Source organism: Rhinoraja longicauda, chromosome 4 (assembly GCF_053455715.1).
Source record: "Rhinoraja longicauda isolate Sanriku21f chromosome 4, sRhiLon1.1, whole genome shotgun sequence".
Classification (NCBI taxonomy): Eukaryota; Metazoa; Chordata; class Chondrichthyes; order Rajiformes; family Arhynchobatidae; genus Rhinoraja; species Rhinoraja longicauda.
In genome coordinates, this window is record NC_135956.1 from 29,384,388 (window position 1) to 29,412,065 (window position 27,678).

The following is a 27,678-nucleotide window of genomic DNA, read 5'->3' on the forward strand; positions in this document are numbered from 1 at the left end:
AGTAGTACACCTCAGGGCACAGTATTGGGCCCACATCTGTTTATGCTTTACATTAATGACATCCATGAAAAAGTCACAAGCACGACCAGATTATTCGCTGATGATTGTTTGCTGTACCGTCCAATTACGTCAGCTGATGATAAAGATGCTCTTCCAAAAGATCTCGATACTATGGTTGCGTGGTCACAACAATGGGGGATGCAGTTCAATCCTTCCAAATGTGAAACCATGCGTGTCACCAGGAGGAGGAAACCAGGCGAAACATCATATAATATCCTTGGTACCACCCTTGAAGAATCCAAACGGACCAAGTATCTTGGCATCAAATTACAGAATGATCTACGTTGGAATGGTCAGACTCATCATGCAACGGTGAAAGCACCAGGTGTCCTAAATTTTCTGAGACGCAACTTTTATCATTGTTCAAATTCTATCAAGGAGAAGTTATACTTCACCCTTGTTAGACCTCATTTAGACTACGCAGTTGCAGCAGGGAATACAGGAATACAGAGCTTTATTGTCATTCGATACCGAGATACCGAACGAAATTACATTTCCAGCAGTCACAGAACACAAAAAAAAAGAACACAAGACACACAACCCCAACACAAACATCCATCACAGTGACTCCAAACACCCCCTCACTGTGAGGGAAGGCAACAAAACCTCCTCTCTCTTCCCCCATGCCCACGGACAGACAGCTCGACCCCTACCGAGGCGACCGACCTGCACAGCCCCCGCAAGGGGATGGAAGTCTCCGCGGCCGAGCCGCACCGAGCGCTGAAACGTCCCGCGGCCGTACCGGGCGATTGAAGGCCCCGCGGCCGAGCCGTACCGGGCGATTGAAGGCCCCGCGGCCGAGCCGCGCCGGCGATATTAAGTCCCGCGGCCGAGCCGCGCCGGGCGCAGTTAAGTCCCGCGGCCAAGCCGCGCTGGGCGCTGTTAAGTCCCGCGGCCGAGCCGCGCCGGCGAAGTTAAGCCCCGCGACCGAGCCGCGCCGGGCGATGGAAGGCCCCGCAGCCGAGCCTCGCCCCGAGGAAGAGACCTAAAAAAAGAAAGCTTTCCCCCACCCCACCCCCCCACACCTCCCACACATACACAGCCAAAAACAAAAACCACCCCAACACCAACACACAAACAAAAAGGGAAAAAAGACAAACAGACTGCCAGCGAGCCGCAGCCCTTAGGCGCCGCCACACGTGACTAATTGAGCTGCCTGTCCATACATACAGGATCCATACACAAATAGAAACATTTCTTCCGTCAAACGTGTCTAAAGACAGGCAGCTCAATTTGTTACAAATACCCATGAGAGAGAAGCGAGTGTTACCAAACCTAAATTCATTGTGGTGAACCCGCTCCAAGACAGACGTAAAGCCCACCGTTTGACCTGTTTTTTACAAAATGCTAAATGGTCAGCTTGACATAGATTACCAAAACTACACCAAACCCAAACCTATCAGGAGCAGACGAGGGCATTCGATTCAATTCGAGATACCAGCTACCAAGACAGACATGTAGAGAAACTCATTCTTCCCTCGCACAATTAAAGCATGGAATAGTCTTCACCCTACTATAGTTACTCAACCAGATGCAACTAAATTTAAGGTAGCTCTTCTTCTCCAAGAAGCCCTTCTTGCTTAAGTCCATACTCTGCCACCTCCAGTTTAAATTCCATTTGGAATATTTTGGAGAACCAAGAACCAATCACCAAGAACCTGAAGAGATTGTGAATGCGTCATCAAATCTTATCAAATCATGTCCGGAAGATCTGGAAGAAAATCTTGGTGAAGAATTTGTGCAGTTTACTGAACTGTTGAAAGCTGATCTTGTTTCTCATATTGGTGCCGAACAAGACCTTGTAGAATTACAGTTGTACCGTTTGATAACACTATTCTTTGGAGTCTTGTTTTCCAAATGTAGAAAATGCCTTGCGCATCTATTTGTCACTCACGGTTACCAACTGCAGTGGAGAACGCTCATTTTCAAAACTGAAAAGGATTAAAAATGAACTATGGAGCACCATGGGTCAAAACTGATTGAACAATCTCTAATGAGCATTGAACGTGAACTTCTGCATGAAATAGACATGTCCAATATCAACAAATTTGCTCATGCTAAATCTAGAAAATGTGACTTTTAAATTGTAGTTTTGTTACTTTTGACATTTGAAATTGAAAAAGTAAATAATTTATGTTTTAATATTTATGTGTATTTTTTTAAATTTAAGGCCCATTTATAACATATGCTATTCAAGATTCAAGATAGCTTTATTGTCATCCAAATTGGACGAAATTCAGTCACCCACAGTCCAACAACAAAAGCATCAAAATAGGCATTAAAATTACACAACCCCCAAAACACACAAAGGAAACGTCCATCAAGAAAACATCCATCACAGTGAGTCTCCTCCAGTCCTCTCCTCACTGTGATGGAAGGCCACAATGTCTTTTCCCTTCTCCTGCTGTCCTCTCCCGCGGTCAGGTTGTTGTGGTTGCAGGCCGCGCCGGACGGTCCGCAGCGGGCCGAGCCTAAGGCGAGTCGCAGCCGCTCCCGCAGCCTCCGAAGACGGCCGACTCCGCCGATGATAAGTCCGATCCGGGGCGGGCGAACACGCTGCTGCTGCCGCTGTTGCTGCACATCGGGGCGGTCGGGGCTCCCGACATTGAAGCCCCCGCCCAGCAGAGAAATATCCCGCGGCCTATCTTAGGCCGCGCCGGACGGTGAAATGTCCGTGACCCAAGCCCCGCGATCCGGGGCGGACGAACACGCTGCCGCTGCCGGAGCTCTTGATGTCGGCATCCACGCGGCCCGAGCCTAAGGCGAGTCGCAGCCGCTCCCGCAGCCTCCGAAGACGGCCGGCTCCGCTGATGGTAAGTCCGATCCGCGGGCTCTGCGAACCGGAGCCCTGGAGGCCGACAGCTCCAGGAGTTGGGCCGATGGCAGGCCGCAGCAGGAACGGAGACACCACCCAGAAAACAAAGGTCGGGTCTCCATTCGGAAGGGACACATATTTACAATTTTACAGTTCCCCCCCTCCCCCCCACATACACACATAGTACACAAACACAAAAACACGACATCACAACTACAATTAAGACAAAAAAACAACAAAAACACAAAGACAAATGGACCGCAGGTAAGCCGCAGCTGCTATGGCAGCGCCGCCATTTTGGGCCCCGCACTAGCTTAATCCGGCCCTGCATGGTTCCCTTCTGGCTCTGACCATTCTTCCCTTGGAACCTCGCAACAACGTTGTGACAACTACAACCTTTGTGGACTGCTGATATCAGGGATTAACCAGCTAATGTTTTATGCATGAATCAAGGTGAAAATCCAATGTTTTTTTCAGCCATTTTATTCACAGTTTCATGATTTATTTTGTGGTTATCCTGTTGAGTCTACTGCTACATGCCTGTGTGAAGTCCAATTCTAGGTAAAAGTAGAAATAAAGAACTGCAGATGCTTGTTTATACCAAATATAGACACAAAGTGCTGGAGTAACACAGCGGGTCAAACAACGTCTCTGGAGAAAAAGGTTGAGTGATGTTTTGGGTCCGGACCCTTCTTCAAAGTGCAACTCTGAATAAGGGTCTCAACCCGAAACATCACTCATCATAGGGCCCATGCGAGTGCCCATAGCTTCGCCTTAGATTTGGAGGAAGTGGGAGGAGTCAAAGGAGTTGTTGAGGGTAAGAACCAGCTCTGCTAGGCGGAGGAGAGTATTGGTAGATGGAAATTGGCTGGTTCTGCAGTCAAGGAAGAAACGGAGGGCTTTAAGAGCCTCCTGGTGGGGGATGGAGGTGTAGAGTGACTGGGCATCCATAGTAAAGATGAGGGAGTGGGGGCCTGGAAAACGGAAGTTATTGAGGAGATGGAGAGCATGTGAGGTGTCTTGGACATAGGTAGGGAGGGATTGGACCAGGGGGGATAGGATGGAGTCGAGGTAGGTGGAAATTAATTCGGTGGGACATGAACAGGCAGAAACAATGGGTCTGCCAGTAACACAGCGGGTCAAACAACGCTGTTTGTTCTGTTGGTGGATTTTGGGGAGAAGGTAAAATCAGGCTGTGCGGGGCTGGGGAACGATAAGGTTGGAGGCTTTAGAGGGCAGAGAGCCGAAAGTGATGAGATCATAGATGGTGTTAGAGTTTAAGGTCTGGTGCTCGTCTGTGGGGTCATGGTCCAAGGATAAGTAGGAGGAGGTGTCTGAGAGTTGTTGTCTGGCCTCAATCTGGTAGAGGTCAGCGCACCAGACTACCATGGCACCTCCCTTGAGGGCGGGTTTAATAACTAAGTCGGGGTTGCTGCAGAGTGAACGGAGGGCTGTACGTTCAGGAGGGGAGAGGTTGGAGTAAGTCAGGTGAGTGGAAAATTTGAGGCGGTTGATGTCCCACCAGCGGTTAGAAATGAAAAGGTCTAGTGAAGGTAGATGGCTAACTTGGGGAGTCCAAGAGGAGGGGTTCTGCGGAAGCCGGGAGAAGGGGTCATCACTGGGTGGTGAGGACTCCTTCGCATGGAAAAAGGCCCAGAGGCGGAGGCGATGGAAGAAGAGCTCCACATCGTGGTGGACCCAGAACTCGTTGAGGTGAGGGCGGAGGGGAACAAAGGTGAGGCCCCTGCTGAGGACAAACCGTTCGGTATCAGAAAGGGGTAAATGGTTAAGTCAGCTGTAAGTCAGCTGTATCTCTAAATCTAAAAATCTAAAAAAAGTCAGGTGTTATTTCTTTTGTGTGTCAGAGGTTGTGAATAAAGCTCCAGTTCAGCAACCCAAATGCAGAAATCTTGGATGGCATTCCATTGCACTACCAAGGGAAAGCTCCAACATCATGGGTGAAGTTTTTTTGGTTGAGACTTTAAGTCAGGGACAGCATAAAAATTAAGGAGAGGAAGTATAACATAGCAAAGAAGAGTGGGAAGACAGAGGATTGGGACTCTTTTAAAGAGCAACAAAAGTTAACTAAAAAGGCAATACGGGGAGAAAAGATGAGGTACGAGGGTAAACTAGCCAATAATATAAAGGAGGATAGCAAAAGTTTTTTTAGGTACGTGAAGAGGAAAAAAATAGTCAAGGCAAATGTGGGTCCCTTGAAGACAGAAGCAGGGGAATTTATTATGGGGAACAAAGAAATGGCAGACGAGTTAAACCGTTACTTTGGATCTGTCTTCACTGAGGAAGATACACACAATCTCCCAAATGTTCTAGGGGCCGGAGAACCTAGGGTGATGGAGGAACTGAAGGAAATCCACATTAGGCAGGAAGTGGTTTTGGGTAGACTGATGGGACTGAAGGCTGATAAATCCCCAGGGCCTGATGGTCTGCATCCCAGAGTACTTAAGGAGGTGGCTCTAGAAATAGTGGAAGCATTGGAGATCATTTTTCAATGTTCTATAGATTCAGGATCAGTTCCTGTGGATTGGAGGATAGCAAATGTTATCCCACTTTTTAAGAAAGGAGGGAGAGAGAAAACGGGGAATTATAGACCAGTTAGTCTGACATCAGTGGTGGGGAAGATGCTGGAGTCAATTATAAAAGACGAAATTGCTGAGCATTTGGATAGCAGTAACGGGATCATTCCGAGTCAGCATGGATTTACGAAGGGGAAATCATGCTTGACAAATCTACTGGAATTTTTTGAGGATGTAACTAGGAAAATTGACAAGGGAGAGTCAGTGGATGTGGTATACCTCGACTTTCAGAAAGCCTTCGACAAGGTCCCACATAGGAGATTAGTGGGCAAAATTAGGGCACATGGTATTGGGGGTAGGGTACTGACATGGATAGAAAATTGGTTGACAGACAGAAAGCAAAGAGTGGGGATAAATGGGTCCCTTTCGGAATGGCAGGCAGTGACCAGTGGGGTACCGCAAGGTTCGGTGCTGGGACCCCAGCTATTTACGATATACATTAATGACTTAGACGAAGGGATTAAAAGTACCATTAGCAAATTTGCAGATGATACTAAGTTGGGGGGTAGTGTGAATTGTGAGGAAGATGCAATAAGGCTGCAGGGTGACTTGGACAGGTTGTGTGAGTGGGCGGATACATGGCAGATGCAGTTTAATGTAGATAAGTGTGAGGTTATTCACTTTGGAAGTAAGAATAGAAAGGCAGATTATTATCTGAATGGTGTCAAGTTAGGAGGAGGGGGAGTTCAACGAGATCTGGGTGTCCTAGTGCATCAGTCAATGAAAGGAAGCATGCAGGTACAGCAGGCAGTGAAGAAAGCCAATGGAATGTTGGCCTTCGTAACAAGAGGAGTTGAGTATAGGAGCAAAGAGGTCCTTCTACAGTTGTACCGGGCCCTGGTGAGACCGCACCTGGAGTACTGTGTGCAGTTTTGGTCTCCAAATTTGAGGAAGGATATTCTTGCTATGGAGGGCGTGCAGCGTAGGTTCACTAGGTTAATTCCCGGAATGGCGGGACTGTCGTATGTTGAAAGGCTGGAGCGATTGGGCTTGTATACACTGGAATTTAGAAGGATGAGGGGGGATCTTATTGAAACATATAAGATAATTAGGGGATTGGACACATTAGAGGCAGATAACATGTTCCCAATGTTGGGGGAGTCCAGAACAAGGGGCCACAGTTTAAGAATAAGGGGTAGGCCATTTAGAACGGAGATGAGGAAGACCTTTTTCAGTCAGAGGGTGGTGAAGTTGTGGAATTCTCTGCCTCAGAAGGCAGTGGAGGCCAGTTCGTTGGATGCTTTCAAGAGAGAGCTGGATAGAGCTCTTAAGGATAGCGGAGTGAGGGGATATGGGGAGAAGGCAGGAACGGGGTACTGATTGAGAGTGATCAGCCATGATCGCATTGAATGGCGGTGCTGGCTCGAAGGGCTGAATGGCCTACTCCTGCACCTATTGTCTATTGTCTATTGTCTATTGTCAAGGCCTTCATCACACTGACTGACTAATGTGTTGTTAGGGATGGTGATCAATTATCATGACAACTTCCCTCCCAAGTACCAAAAAATGATAGATATTGCTAACAAATTGGCTTACCTCATGCCCAGTGTTGCTTTCTTGACGAAAAGGATATTTCACTTCATCCAAAGATTATTGCATGCTTTAAATACACCCGTCATGTTTGGTCTAATTTATTCAACATTATTTCGAACAAAGTGTTTCGTAAATGTCAATAACAAGCAAGTATTGAAGTGAACAACTTCCTGTTTGTTTCTTTGAATGTTATAAATCTGGCTGAAATTATATTTCCTGCCTATTAAGTCTGAGGGAGACAGAAGTTTAAGATCGAGGTAGCTGAAGCCAATGATCAAGGTGAATTCAGGAGATGCTGAGATGCAGCAGTGTGAAAGGGTAGAAGTCAGCACAATTACTTGTGAATAGAATGTCAGATTGAAATGTAGCTTAACATCAATTTGGAAAATGGTTCTGAGCTCTTTGTTTTAATTTCTGTGCTGGAAAAGGACAGGTGGCCATATGTAACCATTCAGGTGATCTACTCATGTGAGAAACACTTATGTCTGCGAATTGGATTGCACCTATTTTTGGTATGCTAAAACATGTAGTGCTAATAGCCAATCTGGTCCCTTGCAAAACAGCTTCAACATTGGCCAAAATCCAATTTGAAATGTTGTTAGGGGGGGGGGGGTTTACACCCAGATGCAAGTATTAAGAAAAAATGGCATATCCTTGATTCCCGACGGAACACCCAATTTCATCCCAACCCTCTGCTATGGAGGATCCGGAGAAGAGCATCATCCTTAAAGGCGTACTCCACTGGAAACTACACAGTAACAACCAAAGATAATAGAGCAGAGCAAGATAGACCACTCGACCCTAAAATCCGTAGTATGTCATGGCGCCATTTTAGTAGGCAGAAACTTGCAGAAACATTTAAATAGAAAAATAACAAAAATCTGTGAGTTGATAGATGAGATATATTCTGCATTTTTATGGTATCATCACACATACTGTTCCCCCAAAACACTGATTACACTGCGAGAGGCAGAGCGAACGGCGGGTTTTGGTTACGAAAATGGCGGACGTTACTCTCCTTTGCATACCACACTTCAGTATAGGCAATTTCGATGGCGTGGTCCAACTTTCTCCTCTGGTATCTTTGGCAACAACCACACAGCAACCTTCACTCTAACCCTAGCCATAATCCATTGCCATTGAAGAAAGAAATGGGGTGTAAGTGAGAGGTGCTAGGTCCAACATTCACTCAATGGGAGATGTAAGTCCAAGTCAACAACCAATGTGCCAAGACAAAGGTCCAGTGTTACAGATGAGCCAGGAGAAAAGCCAGGCTCTCAATAAGAACAATTCAGCAGGTCATGGCTGCCTTGCACAATGGAGTAATGCAGAAAGTAATTTCAAGCTCCAGCAAGATATGTCTGGCTGATCTGCACACCACTGTTTAAGGTTCAAAGGTTCAAAAGTCTTTTATTGTCACGTGTACCAATTAAGGTACAGTGATATCCGTATTACCATACAGCCATATTAAAAAAGCAACAAGACACACAACTACATAAAAGTTAACATAAACATCCACCACAGCAGATTCCACATTCCTCACTGTGATGGAAGGCAATAAAGTCTAACCTTCTTCCCTCATTTTTCTCCCGCGGTCGGGGCAGTCGAACCATCCATCGGGGTGATCGAAGCTCCCGCAGCCGGCAGTCGATTTATATCTTCAGAGTAGAGATCCTAGCAGAAAATACATTTTACATGGAAGTTTAAGCAAGGTGGTGCTCATCAGGAAATGCACAGGTGTTGTTACAAACTTAGCGAAATGGGGTAAGGTTTCATTCATTTACACTGTGGCGATTCCTGAGAGTTAGGTCACTCCTTGGCCGAAACCTCGGCACTGAGACTGACAGGGTCTGGGACTACCCAGTCTACGGGGTTTCTCAGCAGGGGTTTGTGGAGAGAGAGGAGAGTGAACATGTGCGCTTGCAGCTTGTTGTGTTAATAAGGCATCCTGACTGGACTAAACTGGCATCTAGCCTTATTTCGGGCTGAACCGATCACTCCCGCTACAACATGTTATATAGCACAAAAAGAGGCCTTCAGCACAATTTGTTCATGCTGACCAAAATGTCCATCTGTGCTAGTCATATATTCCTGTTTTTGACCCGTATCCCTCTAAACCTTTTCTATCCACGTACCTATCCAAATGTCTTTTAAACCTTGTAATTGTACCCACCCCTACAGCTTCCTCTGGCAACGTTCTACGTACAACTACCGTTAGTGTGAAAAAGTTACTCTTCAGATCCCTTTCGAATCTTTCAGCTTTCAGCTTAAATCCACCAATGGCTTGCTTCAGTCAAGCCTTGCTTTGGTAAAGAACAGTTATCATAACTATTGGTCATCCCTGATATTTAAAAAAAAGAGTATCATTCTCTACCTGTGATAGGAAGGTTCTGGAGAGGATTCTGACATATAGAATATACATACATTTGGAAAGACAGGGGTCAAAGTAACCATAAAGGTAGATGGGGACATTTCCATATGTGCAGTTTATATGGACTTCAGCAAGGCCTTTGATAAGGTTCCACATGGTAGGCTGCACTGGAAGGTTAAATCGCATGGGAATCAGGGATAACTAGCTAATTGGAGAAAGGAAAGTTACAGTAGGTAGCAGAGGATAGTGGTAGAAGGTTGTTTTTCAGATCTGAGGCATGTGGATAGAGGGGTGCTTTAGGGATCAGTGCTGGGTGTTGCATTGGTTCTGTTTATCATCTATATTAATGAGTTGGATGACAACATACAAGGCATGATTAGTAAGTTTGCAGATGACACTAAAAATTGGTGGTATCGTTGACAATTTTTGTTTAGTTTAGAGATACAGTTTTGAAACTGGCCAGTTGGCCCATGGTGTCCATGCCAACCTTCAGTCACCCGTTTACACTAGTCTTATGTTATCTCACTTTCTCAGTCACTCCCTACACATTCAGAGAGATTTTACAGAGGACAATTAACCTAAATATCTGCACCAAGATTAGCCCACTTCCAAATATAGTCAAAAATAAACATAAAGCTCAAATGCTAGTCAAGAGAAAGTGCTGTAGAACCCATATTGAAAAATTCATACTCTAGTGTTTAATTCAGAACACATCTTAGCCAGTTTATTTAATTCAAGTTAATTCATAATTTACCAAACTCATTAAGGAACGTACCTGTAATATGGTGTGATTTTAATATTTTAATGTCCATGTAGGATCTTCTATTTTGAACACTAATCTATTTTTAAAATATGTTTTATTTGTTGTGATAAATCCAAGAGTGGGTGTTTTATTGACAGATTATTACATTGCAGAATTCCCGTATTTCAAACTTAACCAGGCTTTAGTCACAATGAAAAATATTTGTTTGGTGTCTCTCAATTTGTTCTGGTTGGAAAGGTTTGCTGTGATTCATCTGATTGTCTGCAATCAATAGCACCTAAGGAATAGTTCCAAGTGAGCTTTTATCAGTAAACTTGTTAGTGGTTCTGCTTCTGGGTCTTAGTAGAAAAAAAAACTTTGGTCAGAATCAATTCAATTTCAATAAATCAGCATCAATGAAGTTTGATTACAGGTGTAATGGCAGTTTCTATATCATCTCAAAATCCCACTTCGATAGCCATTACTTCTCGGGGATGAAATGTAGTTATAGCTTACGCACACGTCGCACCCTGATATGACAAAATGAATCTTCCAAACTTCTTTTCTTCATTAATTGGTTTTATTAAAATAGCACAAATCATAGAGTAATTCATCAGTTTCCGTACTTTATCAACTGTTTCTTCTTCAAACAATAACTAGAAATCTTGCAGTTATTACTGTGTGGTTCTTACAAATATAAATGATACAAGTGTATGGTACGAGCGCGTGGTAAAGAACTGTATGCTCACCATCCTCCGAGTCTAAACTGACCCACAACCTCTGTCGACACACTAGCCTCCTCCCATCTAGACACTCCCAATTTCGCATTAAGTCACACCCACAAGCATGCAAAAAAGACATAAACTAGAAATATTAAAACATAGCCATAACACAATGGCAATAACTGAATTAAGCATAAATGGCTCCTAAATACCGGCCCCTAATTGTTCTGTGTATATAACGAAGCAACAGGCAAACTGCATGTCTTTTAATAGCAGAACACTGACATGTTTAATAGCAGGCTTTTGAATCAGGTTGTTGAAATCCTTAACCTGTGGAATATTTAAAGGTATAAGCACTTGCAATTCAGAATGAAATGTGGCTTCTATAGGACTTCACCTGCTCCAATTTACTAAACGATAACTGTAGTCTGATGTAGAAAGAATAGTATTCTTCATCCAATATTCTTCATCGGATATGCCTTTTAAGTTTATAAAGTCCAAAAAGCATTTTTGCCAATCAATATATATTTCTTTTTTGCTGTTGCCAGAATCCATCTAAATAATTTGTGTATCTTGGGCTCCTCACCACACAACACTAAATCCCAAATTATTTTGAATGGGCTGGGCTTGTTTTACTTGGACCAAAGGAGGCTGAGGGTTGGCCTTATAGAAGCATATAAAACTATGAGACATAGATAAAGACAGTCAGAATCTTTATCTTCATCTTCTTTCGTGTTCATCGTCCGTTTTTCAAATGTTGACATCGCTGTCATCGTTCGGCCTGGAAAGGACGTAAGCTTCCGACGACAATCAGTGGGAACCATCACTTGTTACAATAGATGACGGTGGTAGCAGAATTAGCTCAGGCCACTTCCAGTTTCCAGTCCCGCGACGTGGACGCTTCTGCTATGGGGCCAGAATCTTTATCATGGGATGGGATTAAATACAAATATATATATACATATATTTTTCATGTGGCTGTTATCTGGAACTCATTTCCAGAGTTGGTGGTGGAATCAGATTCAACCACTCTATTTAAGAGAGGTTTATATATAAGTACCTGAATAGGCAAGGCACTGAAAGAGACAGATCTAATGCTGGCAAATGGGACTCTTGTATTTGGCAAAAAGCTTGGCATGGACTTAATGGACCAAAGAGCCTATTTCTGTGCTGTATACCTATCTCTATCACTCCATGATGAGTACAAGCAGAATTGATATGGTATAAAATTCAGTGAAAATAAAATTCTGTGGAATTCTTTGCCTTGAAGGCTGTGGAGGCCAAGTCAGTGGATATTTTTAAGATAAATAGATTATTGAGTAGTACGGGTGTTAGAGGTTATGGGGAGAAGGCAGGAGAATGGGGTTAGGAGGGAGAGATAGATCAGCCATGATTGAATGGTGGAGTAGACTTGATGGGCCGAATGACCCAATTCTGCTCCTATCACTTATGGGCTTATGATCTTATGAAAATAAACACCAGAAAATTTTGATATGTAGGTGGACTATTTCTTTTGCCTTCACAGATGATGCTTGACCCATTGCTTCCTCCAGCTGCTTAGTTTTTTTTGCTCCAGATTCCAATAACTGCAGTTTCTCGTGTTAGAAGAACTTGCACCGAATGTTTACTGAAATTAAGCCAGAAATGACATGGAACTTCAAACTCATTAAATGATATTTAAAAACACAGCAAACAGGAAATGAATCTGGCTGGCTGTAGTTTGATTGCGAAAAAAGAAGTCAGCTTCGATTTGATAGAATGAACAAACAAATTAAAATAAAGATGAACCTAAATCACACAAAAACACAGAGAAATTTGCAGTCACCCAGATGTAGATGAGATCTTTCACCAGGTGCTACAGGTATATCTCAGTAATCCACAGATGGCTTTACAAAGATATTGAATCACATTAAAAATAGATTTAAAGACATTTCTTGTTACCTATATGTGAGCAGAGTTCAGCTGAACTCAGCCAACGGACTCCAAATATAGTGCTCTATATTTAACACTGAAGATATTGATGTAATGAATGGAGTTTATTGGGTGTGTATACACTTTCTAAGAAGCATGTGGTATGATATTGTTGCAACAACTACTGCTGTGGGTTGAGATGTTGTTTGCCATTTATAGAGAATGTTTGACCAGAAGTTATTTCCTGTTTACATGACTTACCAAATACTGATATGAAATGGAACCAACTATAGCATATGTGACTTCTGTAATTTTGAGTCTGCATCCCATTAAAATTGTACATTTGTTCTTCATGTTTATTGTTATACTGGGTTGTGTTTGTGAAAGTAGTGGAAGCAGTTGCCTGTCTGGTTTTGGGAGTCAGGAAAGAAAATGCTTCGTCCCTCTCTCTGGTTTATTTTATATAATAATGCACTGTCATTCAGTATGTTAGAAAGTGTAATGGAAGGGTTAAACAGACTGAGAGCTAAATGTAAGTTGTCAGCGAAATTAGCAGCACCACATTTCCAACCTTGCTTAGGAAAACAAGTAGATGTTTTTGAAGAATGCTTGGGCTAATTCAAAGGGACCAGTAGACCATGAGGACACCTGCGAGGTCACTGAGATAAGCTTTGCTTTCCCAGAGACATCCAAGCTCGGTGTCTGAAAGGACACATAACTCACGCCATTATGGTACCAAGGAGGATAGCTAGCTTAACACATAATCACCTGTTGTTCTTAGAGATAAAATTATTATATAAATACATGCTTCTCCCATGACAGCATGAGCTTCATCTTCGGGGAGAGAAAAAAGCTTCACCAAGGAGAGAGCGAGAGAGAGAGAGAGAGAGAGAGAGAGAGAGAGAGAGAGAGCTTGGACCGTGCAGTGCCAGCCAGTGTAGACAGGAGACTCGAATACGTGGAGGGGTGTAAGCGTTATTTTGTTTAATTTCTTTAATGATAGTTGATAGTTTTTCTGTGTTTTATTTGAGTTTGCTTTAATAAATAGTCATTTGTGCTTTTCACCATGTGCTTACTCCATTCATTGATCTGATTCCTTGAACCCTGCACATATTTAATTACAGAAAGGAATATTGATATGCCTCTGGATGCTAGTGTTGGAAAATAACTGCAGATGCAGTCTGAAGAAGGGACTTGACGCGAAACGTCACCCACTCCCTCTCTCCTAGATGCTGCCTGACCTGCTGAGTTACTCCAGCATTTTGTGATACCTGCCTCTGGATGCTATGTTGGTGATGAGTTCAGGGTGTTACCACTGCGGAAGGCAGCAATGCTGTGACTAAATGTGAGCGGAAAAAGAAAAGGATTCTTTGGGCGGCATGGTGATGCAGCGGTAGAACGTTCCGGCGAGCTTCGCGGGCCTGATAACCCGCCGAACAATCGCGCCGTCGACCGGAACGCATCCTGGTAGGCCCGACTTGCCCCACAGTCTCTCAGGGGACTGCGGAGAAGCCGGGTGTTGAGGCCTGCCTGGGCCGAAGGAACCGCAGCAGCGGTGGTGATGGGAGCCTCGGCGGCAACGTGAGGCTCGACGTAGGCGGCGGTGGAGTCTCAATGTAGGTAGCGGTGGGGCCCTAGCGGCAGCGTGAGCCTTGGCGGCAATGGGAGCCTCAGTGGCGAAGGGGGCAATGGCAGGAACGGGAGCCTCGGCAGCAGTGGGGTCTCACGATCGACCCACGATCAGTGATCGATGAGCGTGAGGGGGGAAGGGGAGGACAATGGGGACCCAGCGTAGGGGGAACCGCTGTGAAGAACAATGGGGACCTGGCCTGGGGGGACCGCCCTGAAGAACAATGGGGAGCTGGTATGGGGGGACCGCCCTGAAGAACAATGGGGAGCTGGTATGGGGGGACCGCCCTGAAGAACAATGGGGACCCAGCGTGGGGGGACCGCCCTGAAGAACAATGGGGACCCAGCGTGGGGGGACCGCCCTGAAGAACAATGGGGAGCTGGTATGGGGGGACCGCCCTGAAGAACAATGGGGACCTGGTATGGGGGGACCGCCCTGAAGAACAATGGGGAGCTGATATGGGGGGACCGCCCTGAAGAACAATGGGGAGCTGATATGGGGGGACCGCCCTGAAGAACAATGGGGACCTGGCCTGGGGGGAACTCCGTGTGGGACGGTGAGAGAACAAAGGGGGAATAGTGTAGGAGGTAGGGGGGGGGGGGCACTCAAGTCTTACAATCCTCTGCCCAGGGGACAAGCCCGCGTTCGTTTGTTTTGTTTGTCTGTTCTTTCCGGTTAAGGTGATGTGCACATGGCAGCTAGCCAACAGTCGCTTGTCTTTTTCTTTTTCTTTTTCACTTTTAATTTCAAGTTTTTGTGTGTTGTGCCTGTTGGCAGACCGATTTCCCTCCAGGGATGAATAAAGTTTTATCATATTGCATCGTATCGTAACGTATTGTTACAGCTCTTGCAGCATCGGAGACCCAGGTTTGATCCCCACTACGGGTGCTGTCTGTACGGAGTTTGTACGTTCTCCAATGTGACCTGCGTGGGTTTTCTCCGTGATCTTCGGTTTCCTCCCACTTTCCAAAGACGTACAGATATGTAGGTAAATGGCTTGGTTAATGTAAAAATTGGCCCTAGAGTGCATAGGATAGTGTTAAGATGCGGGGATTGCTGATCGGCGCAGACCCAGTGGGCCCAAGGGCCTGTTTACACGCTGTATCTCTAAACCAAACTACTACAGGTATGATGGCAGATGGCAGAATATGTTGATGGGTTGGAAAAGTATGCAAGGTCATGAACAGTCACTCTCGTATCAACTGCGTGTTCCTCCTCAGAGCAAATGACAGCTGACCTGGAAAAAAACCCGGAGTAGAGTGGGCACACACAAAAATTACTTTTTAACAATGTAACAACAGCATTGATTGGAGCAAGCAGTCGACAGAGGAAGCTTGAAGATTCAAGATGTATTTTGGTTAAGTGTTCCACATTGTAAGTAAACTACAAGCTTTTTGGATATATTTACAATGTATGAAAATGCAAGTGTGAAAACATAGCAAATTGGCGGTGAGGATGGGACCTCAGGTAGTTTTTATTCATGAATGCTGTAAAACATTGATGACTCGTCAACTTCCAGTATAGTCCCTGGTGGACTCTTCGGAAGTGATGACCACAAGATACAAGATACTCTTGATAGGCAAGTTTTAGGTGGGAGTGAAGGACCGACACTGATTTTTGCTATGTGTTCTTGCAACCACTTACATGGAATCTCATTGGAGGCTACTTTATGCATTAACAAAAGTGAATAGCAAAACAAAGCAGGCCAATATCAAAAGCACAGCATATTTTAGAACCATTCAGTTCACATATCAAATGAAAAGGCATATTCTTTAAAGTGACCACAGTCTGGGGGGTGAAGAAGGTGAAAACAAGAGCCCAAAATGATGTGATATGCGATTAGAAAAATAACAATGATGGAGACCAAGTCAGGGACATATGGCTTGCTGAAATATTTTGTGCCAAATAAGATGAAAGATATCTTGCTTACAGATGTTGTGCAGAAACTGTAGGATTACTTTAATCCAAAGCAGTTAAAAATAGCCAAGAGCTTTCAATGAGGGATCAGCATAAGTTGGTTGCCGAGCGTATTGTTTCATCAAAGGCTTTGCATTGCCATCCTTGTGCAACCCCATGACAGACCACTGTACTGGGGCTAGGTCAGTGTTGGAACCAAATAAAATCTGTGTCATTGCTCCAACTATCTTCTAAGCTTTTGTCATTGCAATACTGCTACTCGCTTTCAACAAGCTTTTAGCTAGAGTGAATTTAACCTAAGGAATGAGCTAGGAACTATTAGAATCTTTGCTCTAGAACCAAGATCACCCCAACTTCAGTCATTGACACGTGTTCGCAGGTATGGATTATGAGCATCCTCAATGAGACAATGAGCTCCAGATTATTGTTGCCCCCTTCACTGAAGAGGACATACAATACACCAAACACATAGAAAAACAAGATCCTTTACCAATGTGCTCCACTGCACAACAAGGCAATCAAGCTCTATAATGGATCATCAGGTTGAGGGCTGTGGAGGGGAGATACAATGGGACGTGTTACTCGAGTGTAAAAATAACAATGATAGAGACCATGGGATGCTGAGAAATCTTGTGCCAAGTAAGATGAAAGAAATATTGTTTACAGATGTTGTGCAGAAACCACAGGATTACTTTAATCCAAAACAGTTAAAAATAACTGAGAGCTATAAATGAGGGTGTTGGGTATATAGGTACTGTATATGGAATATACCAGAGGAGATAGTAGAGGCAGGTACTATAACAGCATTTATAAAGCACTTGAACAGGTGCATGGATAGGAAAAGGTTAGAGCCAAACGTGGGCAAATGGGACTATTTTAATTGGGGCATCTTGGTCATCATGGACAGGTTGGACCAATGGGCCTGTTTACACGCAGCATGACTCTATGACTCTACCTGTTGCACTTGTGTATGGCTTAACTGTGCTTAGATATAGTATGATTTGACTAGATGACATACAAACAAGTTGTTCATTGTATCTCTGTGCATGTGACAATGATAAACCAAAATGAATACACCTGCAACTCTGTAACACTTCCTCAGTACTGCATTCAAAAGCAACTTGAATCTGCAACCTTTATGCACAGAGGCAGCCTGCTACCATAGAGTCATGGTTGACGGATGAAAATTAGTTTATAGGCCTAGAGGTAACTGCATCCTTCACATTAAAGATGAGTAGATAATAATTCAGGAACGTGGCAGAACCCATGCCCATAATGGGAATAGCTTCACTATTGATGTTAGACACAAAATGTGGAGGAATTCAGCGGGTCAGACGGCATCTCTTGAGAAAAGGAATAGGTGACGTTTCAGGTCGAGACCGCTCCTGAGACTGAGTGTCAGGGGAGAAAGAAACTAGAGATATGAGAATGTATGAAAAATAGCATCTGAAGTCCTCCCTTCACCATTTATATGTTGGAATCAAACCATATGTGTGTTTGTTCAAACTGTCATTGAGGACATATGAAAATTATCTCACAAAGATACATGAGAAATTGCAGGAAAAAAGTGTGGGTGGAGAGTAGAGTTTGGGGAATAAATTTAAGAAATTTTGTGGAGGAGGAGATGTTATATAATAATAATAATAATAATAAGCATTTATTTTATATAGCGCTTTACCAGGTGCTCAAAGCGCTTTACAAAAACAGTCATAACATAAAAACAAACAGACAAACTATCCTGACGGCGCCAGCGTCCTCTCACGTCAGTTATGGGAAGGTTATTTTGCCTGAAAGGAATCTTTAAGAGTGAAAATAAGCTAATTGACCCCACTCTAACTTGAATTTGCAGGGTGGTTTGAGGTTTTGCTGGTTTAGTCAGCAGAAATAATGCAGTTTAAATGGGATGCGTGTTCTGATAATGTCACCAATATGCAACATCATCATTTGGACAGCAATACATGTGTGATGTGCAGTTTCCATGTTCTCGAAATTTAGCAAAGTTATGATGTGGAACACACAACATAACCACGTGACATCATGTTAATCCCTGATGGTATGGTTTCTGCCACATAATTAAAATCTGGCTTATGATTTCAAAATTAATACCCTTTTTGATTATGTAAGTAATATTCTCCTCAATTAGAATTCTTTGCACTTATATCTAACACTTACAGAGAATAGAATTATTTCCAGTCATAATACAGTTTTAGTTTTAGTTTAGAGATACTGCATGGAAACAAGCCCTTCAGCCCACCAGGTCCGCGCCGACCACTGATCCCTGCATATTAATACTATCCTACACACGCTTGGGACAATTTTTACATTTACCAAGCCAATTTACCTACATACCTGTATGTCTTTGGAGCATGGTAGGAAACCAAAGATCTTGGAGAAAATCCACGCAGGTCACGGGGGGAACATACAAACTCTGTACAGACAGCACCCGTAGTCAGGATCGAACCCGGGTCTTCGGCGCTGCAAGCACTGTAAGGCAGCAACTCTACCGCTGAGCCATCGTGCCGCCCTACTGGACTACATAGTTCATAAAATGTACTATGGTATATACATAAATCTTACATTAATGAAAATAACTATTATCGCATGGTTGCCAACGTTGTTAGTGTAACAATCATGAGACAATGAGAAAGTTCAAAAACGGAAAATGACTTAAAATGCTGGACCTTCCTCCATAAAACAACATGGTGAAAGAGCCAGTAAAACAGCAATGGTTAAATGATTGCAGGATAGAACAAGACAGATAGAAGGAGACTATTCAACAATTGGATCTAGATTAAAAGGCCAAAGGTACAAGACTACAAAATAAATCTAGAACAGAAGGCACAGGAACATTTTCACAGAGCTAGCAAACTGAAATGTTGTTGTGTGCAAATTTCTGCCATGTTTCCATCATTACAACAGTAAATGCAGATCAAAAATACTTAATTGACTTAAAACAATTTGGCAAGTTCTGTGCTTCTAAAACGTGCCACACAAGTTCAAGTCTTCCTTTCTAGTTCCCTCCCAGAGTCAATGGACATGCAAACATTCAAACATAGATTGCATGAATGAATGACTGAAAAAGAGTTGAATGAATACAGAAATAGGATGGGTAAATTTGATCAGCAATAGCTACTTACATGGAGGTTAATTGCAAACACTGACTGGTAAGGCTGCAGAGCTTGCTGCTGTCTTTCATTTTTTATAACTCACTGTTGGTAAAGTAATGAAAACAGAGTCAGACTAGGCATGTATGTGCATGTGTAAGGAAGTAACATGTCGAGCTCAGGGAGACTAAGATACAGACAATGGGCCAAACAGCCTCCACCTATGCTGTAATGGTTCTAGGTTTCTATTTGAATTATATCCTGATGTACTCAAATAGTTTACATAGGTGGAATTGCAAGGACAGTTGTATTTCCATTGATATTTTGGCACCGGTATATAAGAGATTGTTTTACCCAAAAGGTTAAAGTTTAATCATCCTCATAACAATAGTAAGGATGTCATTTATTCTTGGGTTCAAATACATTTTGGCTCTAAATGTGCAAAGCATGTTTTTGTCTTAATTAGATGGTGTTTTGTGAATTAAACATTAAGCTTTTCTACCCTAAGTAAATCAATTAAACTGATGATTATGTAGCAAAGCAGATTAATTAAGTCCAGTGGTGGTTTTGTATAATTTTTAAGCACTAAATATTTATAATTAATGCATATTTAACCCAGCTTTAATATTCAATCTCATTAAAACCTCCTCTCTGTATTTTTCTCAAGGCATTTTGACATCTGCAGACATGTGGTCCTTTGAATAAGAACTGCCTTCCTTTTTGCTAATAAATTGAAAAACTAAAATAATGAACTCGCATTTAGTAGAACATTGCTCACATCTTGGTGGGATTTTGAATGCCAATATTCAACCAGAAGTAGTGTTTGACTCATCACTAAAGGTCAAATTGCTCATTTTCTGAAGATAAGTAGTTTCATTTGAATGATTATATCTAAGTGTTCCAGAGGATAGAGCCAACAATGGTAAAGAAGGAGGAGAGATAATAAACTGTGGTGAAATTTGGGCAACAACTGAGAAAGTGATGTCAGTCTGAAGGTCTCGACCCGAAACGTCACTCATTCCTTCTCTCCTGAGATGCTGCCTGACCCACTGAGTTACTCCAGCATTTTGTGTCTAACTGAGAAAGTGATGCATTAATCACTAAAACACACCTAATGGCACAATTCTGGGACGTAGAATTTACCAAGTGATGTTGTCGCGGTACTGTTTAAAGGTCAAATCTAACTTATTTTAAATTAATAGGTGAAGTCCTCCCTTAAGATATTAGAATGTGCATTGATTCACTGGCCTGAAAATCTGAACATGGATGTTTTCCTTTGGAATTGTTCATTTCCGCTGGGAATTTTGTGAGGTTGGTGAATTTCTCTGATTTTTCAACCAACGCAAGGGTTCACATACTGGGGCCGCAGGTGGAGAACCTGTTCATGCAACAAACAGCCGACAACATATAAACATAAGAAAGATGAATAAGACTAAGATATCTGGCCCCTTATGACAATACCATCATGCAATAAGACAAAGGGTAGTGCCATTTTCTAACCAAACACATTATCCTGGCAAAGACTTCACATGACATGAACTATTCCAATTTCCATAAAACCAATACTGTATTGTTTTAATTAATTAAAACAATACAGTGATAACTAATTGGAAACATTTAAATAGAGTGAGTTTGGTAAAATATAAAGAAGTTAACATAGCCTTTTCCTCCAAATCTCCAGGACAAATGAGCAGGGCCACAAGCCTTGTTTGTGTTGAGGCGGATTGCAGAAACAGGTTCGCCTCATGTAATGCGAGGTATCCAAGCAGGATTGGTTTTCTTGTAGAGTTAACAGCAGAGGAAACATGAAGAGAGCATCTGTCGGTCAGCTTGTCCCACACTAATGGCGGGCCCGTTTAAATCTAGTGACGATTGCACAACAGCAATTGCCTGTTGAACCTTCAGAAATGACAATCATGGGCACAATAAAGAGATCCCCCTCCCCTTCCCCCACTCACCATCAACAACACCATAGTCACATCTGTGGAGTCATTTAAGTTCCTTGGAACCATCATCTCCAGGGACCTTAAATGGGGGGCCACCATCGACTCCACAGTCAAAAAGGCCCAACAGAGGATGTACTTCCTGCGGCAACCGAAGAAACACAATCTGCCACAGGCAATGATGGTCCAATTCTATACTGCTATCATTGAGTCCGTCCTCACCTTCTCCATCATGGTCTGGTTTGGCTCAGCCACCAAGCACGACATCCGGAGGCTGCAACGGGTCGTTCGCACAGCTGAGAAGGTTGTTGGCTGCAACCTTCCCCCCATTGACAAACTGTACACAGCAAGGGCCAGGAAGCGAGCGGGCAAAATCATCTCTGACCCCTCTCACCCTGGCCACAAACTCTTCGAAGCACTTCCCTCTGGAAGGCGACTCCGGACTGTCAAAACAGCCACGGCCAGACAAAAAACAGCTTTTTTTCCCACGAGTGATAGTTCTACTCAATAACCAAAGTCTGTAGTCTCTTTTTTGCTCTGGTTTATTTCCCCCCACATGTTTAGACCGTAATGGTGTATCCTTATTGTTTTGATGTGTTTATGCTTTATTCTTAATTGTTAACTGTATGTTTGTGTTGTCATTTGTGAGCGGAGCACCAAGGCACATTCCTTGTATCTGCATACTTGGCCAATAAACTTATTCATTCATTCATTCATTCATTCAATATGTTCTCATTAAAAACGGAAAACAACACCGCCAATACTCAGCTCGAACAGGATTATTGTGCTTGTACATACATTTGCAAAACTTGACAATTATACAAGGGGTGACATCAATACCTGCAGTTGCTGTGTGAAGGACAAAGTAGTAGAGATTTATGTAGACACAGGGAACTGCAGATGCTGTTTTTTAATAAATAAATAAAGACCCAAGTGCTGAAGTAACTCAGCGGGTTAGGCAGCATTTCTGGAGAACATGGATAGGTGGCATTTCAGGTCAGGACCCTTCTTCGGACTGATAGTGTGTGATTGTGGGCGGGGGAGAATGTTGGAAGAGAGGAGAGGTTTGACCCGCACCTCCTCTCTTCCAGTTTTCTTCCCCCCACCCTGCAATCAGTCTGACGAAGGGTCCTGACCCAAACCATCACCTATCCATGTTCTCCAGAGATGCTGCCTGACCGTTCAGTTACTCTAGCTTTACTCTAGTCTAGTGGAGATTTATTTTTGATTACTTCCATTCATTTATATTACAAGCATAACAAAGCATAGTGCAATCCACTTCCAAAATTCATCTGAATTAAGCCATCCTTTATTTTATTAAATTAATTAATATATAACTAAAGTAAATACTATTGTGTGCTTCACTTTCCAGCCTCTGGTTTCTCTCTGTAAATTACAATGTAGGACAATTTTTACAAGACATCAATTCTCTGTTGCAGAACAAAACATAATTTCAGTAAAATTCACTTGTGGCCTGTGCCCTTTCTATCTTGGTGGCTGGTAATAGTTCCCTGTCTTCGCATAAATAATCATATGGAAGTGGCTGGCATAACACTCCAGCAATTTTTATAACTGATAGGTATGAAATGCTAAGTGTTGCTTAATATGCACAATGCCATTATAAATATAAGATTACCTCAATGGTTCATTTGACATGATTATTATAAAAATAATCATACATTTGATTCATTCTAAAACATCTGAACAATGATAATAGGGATTGCTTTGAAAATAACATTATACAAATTAACATTAGACACATTTACTAAATTTAGTTCCAATTAAATTGTTTGCACATGTCATTAGGCTTCGTTAACATCAGAAACAGGTGCTGAGCTTCAGTAGATGGGATCTGGTTTCTAATTATATTTCCTCAAAAAATAGATCATTGTTTTAACCGTTTAAAAAAATGAAAATAACGACATGTACATAGCAGCCTATCAAAATATATTTCACAGTTCAAATGACAATGACGCACAATGACGTTTTCAAATTTTTGGAAAGTCTCATTCTGCAGTAAAGTTGATTATTTTTAATAAAACACTTTCAATCTCATTGTTAAGTTGGGTAATAGTCATTTAGCAACTCACAGCATAGGAATCAATCGTTTTCCTTGCCATCATTATATAAAAGCTACAATTTGTCTTGTGAAATGTTACCTGGTCAGAACTGTCTAATGTCATGAAATTGTATCCTGCTAGGTTGGATATAAACAGAATAAGCATTCTACATATCTTCCTCCAAGACTAAATGACCAAAAACCTTTACAATCCACCTCTTTTGGAATCTCCAGGTGTTGTTTACAGTTGGAAGAAGTTCCACATTATCCTTTCAGATCTGTTGATTTAGAGATGGGAAGGGGGTGGGAGAGTGCATTATCTAACGTTAACATTTTTGGTGTGCCCTTGCACTATATCAATGCTTGAGAAAGCCTATCAAAATATATTTCACAGTTCAAATGACAATGACGCACAATGACGTTTTCAAATTTTTGGAAAGTCTCAATCTGCAGGAAAGTTGATTATTTTTAATAAAGCACTTTCAATCTCATTGATAAGTTGGGTAATAGTCATTTAGCAACTCACAGTATAGGAATCAATTGACTTCCTTGCCATCAAGACAAATAAATGCAGCATGGAGTGTACTTGACATGGAGCTAGATGAAATGGAAGAGCTGATTCTACAGTTTGGGACCCTGGCACAACAGGCTGCACAAACAACCCCGCTTTAATATTCAGCTGAGGAGCAGGCCCTGTGCCAATTCATTCTGCCTTGCAATTTTCCACTCTACTACTTGTACTGAGCTAAACGGCTTACGCCCATTTCCTGTGTAAAGCCCATACTTGGTGCAAGATTATTTAATTTAATTTAATATAGCTCGCTGGCATTTGTGTGAACTTTCTCCTTTTTTCTTTTTCACGCTTTTTTAGAATGGGAGCATTAGAATCAGTATAGAGAAAGGGACTTGAGATTGATTTTTGTAATAATTATTTTGTAATGCTTTGAAATAGTTGTTAATATGCTTTTAATGATGAATTAGTCCTGCTTCATGTTGAACACCAGGGCCCTGGGGAGTGCAGTAGAGTGGAAAGACACAGGAGTGAATGAACATAATTCCCTGAAAGTGGAGTCACAGGTAGATAGGGTGGTCAAGAAGGCTTTCGGTACATGGACCTTCATCATACTGAGTATAGAATTTGGGATATTGTGTTACAGTTGTATAAGATGTTGCTGAGGCTGCATTTGGACTATTGTGTTCAGTTTTGGTCACCCTGCTTTAGGAAGAATGTTGTTAAGCTAGAAAGAGTGCAGGAAATATTTTTGAGGATGTTGCTAATATGTAAGGGCCTGAGCTATAGGGAGAGGTTGGGCAGGCAAGAACTTTATTCCTCCGAGCACAGGAGGCTGAGGAGTGATCTTACAGAGGTGTATAAAAATAATGAGGGGAATAGATAGGGTGAATGAAAGGAGTCTTTTGCCCAGAGTAGGGGAATGAAGAACCAGACAACAGAGGTTTAAGGTGAGAGGGAAAAGATTTAGTAGGAACCTGAGCGGCAACTTTTCACACGGAGGGTGGTGGTTATATGAACGAGCTGCCAGAGTAGCTAGTTGAGGCAATTAATTTAACAACATTTAAGAGAAATTTGGACAGGTACATAGATAGGAAATGTTTTGAGGGATATGAGCCAAACATGGGCAGCTGGGACGAGCAAAGATGAAGCATGCATCTTGGTCATCATGGACAAGTTGAGCTGAAGGTTCTGTTTCTATGCTGTATGACTCCATGACCACTCAGAAAATGCAATTAAGGCAGCAGATGGCAAGAGTATGCACTCTGGGTAAGGAAACGCCAACTTTCGGCCTCAATTCCACTGATGATTGGGCTGCAAGGCTCGTGAATGTTGTAATGTGCAGAACCGGGTCTGTAGCTCGTGATGACAGAACCAACACAAAGGAAAAATATACATATACTGTAGGAGATCTTAAGTTGTTCTTTAGTGATTAGCAAACCTCTGCATTTCCAAACCATTACATAGATCAAAGTTTCTAAACTGTATGAAAGGCCACGTGGAGTTTATGTCTTAATTTGTCAGATTTTAAATAAGTATGCATAAACTGGCAGAAAATTCTGAACAGAAAACAAAATATGAATGGAGACTTGAAAGACTGCAGATGCTGTAATCTTAAGCAAAAAACAAAGTGCAGGAGGAACAGCTGGCAAGGCAGCGTCTGTGGAGGGAAATGGTCAGATGGCATTTCAGGACAGGATATTTCTTCAGACTGATATTTGTAAACAAGAGATTAATGTTTTAATTGCTGTTTTTGATTTTAAAGAGTCACTTCTAAACAGTGTGAAGAAGTCAGAGTTGTTATTGATAAAATGCAGTCTTAAGGCCTAAAGTACAGTCTGGTTTAAGTTGGTTGAGCTGAAAAAATATATATTTTCAAATATGGTCACAGTAAAAAAAAAGCTTTTATTTCATGCAGACTCATAAAAAGAATAATATTGTTTAGTATTGATTATGAATGTTCACTAAAATAAAGTTTAATTTAACTACCGCAACCGGTAGTTCATTTAACTACTGCATCAACCCACGCAAGGCTGCAGGCCTGGATGGAGTTCAAGGAAGGGTACTTAGGGACTGTGCTGAACAGTTGGCTGAGGTATTCACCAGGATCTTTAACCTGTCACTATCTCTGGCTACAGTTCCCAAGTGCCTGAAGTCGGCTATCATAGTTCCGGTGCCGAAAAAAGCAAAGATCACCAACCTGAACGACTACCGTCCGGTTGCCCTAACTCCGATAGTCATGAAGTGCTTTGAAAGGCTGGTCCTCTCACACATCAAATCCAGCATCCCTGACTCACTGGACCCACATCAATTTGCATACAGGGCAAATAGATCCACAGAGGACGCCATCTCTCTGGCTCTTCACACTGTCCTGACTCACCTGGAGAGACAGGGCACGTACGTGAGGATGCTATTCATTGACTATAGCTCTGCCTTCAACATGGTCAACCCCTCCAAGCTCATCACCAAACTCCACCAGCTAGGCCTCAGCTCGTCATTATGCGACTGGATCCTGGACTTCCTGCTAGAGCGACCGCAGGCAGTGAGAATGGGCCCGCACCTGACCTCCACTATCACCCTGAGTACCGGCACACCACAGGGCTGTGTTCTGAGCCCCATGCTCTACTCCCTCTTCACACACGACTGTGTTCCTGCATTCGACACCAACACCATTGTCAAGTTTGCAGACGACACAACGATGATTGGACTTATCACCAACGGTGATGAAACAAAATACAGAGTGGAGGTGCAGAACCTGGCGGACTGATGCTCTGATAACAACCTGTCCCTAAATACCACCAAGACCAAGGAGCTGATCATCAACTTCCATAGGTCACACAACGGGGAATACGCCCCAATCTTTATCAACGGGGACAGTGTGGAGAGAGTGTCCAGCTTCAAGTTTCTGGGAACTCACATTTCGGAGGACTTCACATAGTCCAATAACACCGCTGCACTGGTCAGGAAGACACAGCAACGACTGTTCTACCGAAGAACACTGAAAAAATCTGGTCTACCCCAACAGCTGCTGAAGACATTCTACCGCTGCACCATAGAGAGCATCCTAACACATGGCATCCCTGTGTGGTACCTCAGCTGCATGGAGGCAGAGAGGAAAGCTCTTCAGCGGGTAGTTCATAGAGCTCAGAGGACCATCGGAACACAGCTACCAGCTTTGGAGGGCATCTACAACACACGATGCCTCAGAAAAGCCACCAGCATCCACAAAGACTCTTCACACCCCTGCAATAGTCTGTTCGAACTTCTACCATCGGGCAGACGATACAAGGCCTTCTACGCCCGCACCTCCAGACTCAGGAACAGCTTCATCCCCAGGGCCATAGCTGCTATGAACTGGTCCTGCTGAGCCGGATGGTCACATCGCACAGTGAACCGGCACAGATCTACTTGTACTTTATTCTGTTTTAAAACTGTTCTAATTTGTTTCATTGGGTTCTTTAAATGAATACTGACTAACTAATTAATTTATTGCATCATATGGGAGGCGCATTCCCAATCTCGTTGTGCCCCTGTACAATGACAATAAAGATATATTGTATTGTATTGTATTGTATTGTATTAATACTTGGCATTTGACATTGACTCATCCTTCTCCCAAACACAGGTCCTGTTGGGTAAGAAGGAACCATAATTAGATTGGGAAAGAAGAAAAAAATTAAAATAAAAGAATGAGTTAAGGGGAAAAAAATCCATTCCTTTCTGTTATTATTCATAAACTTTGTTTACTTTAAAAAGGCTTGTGTAA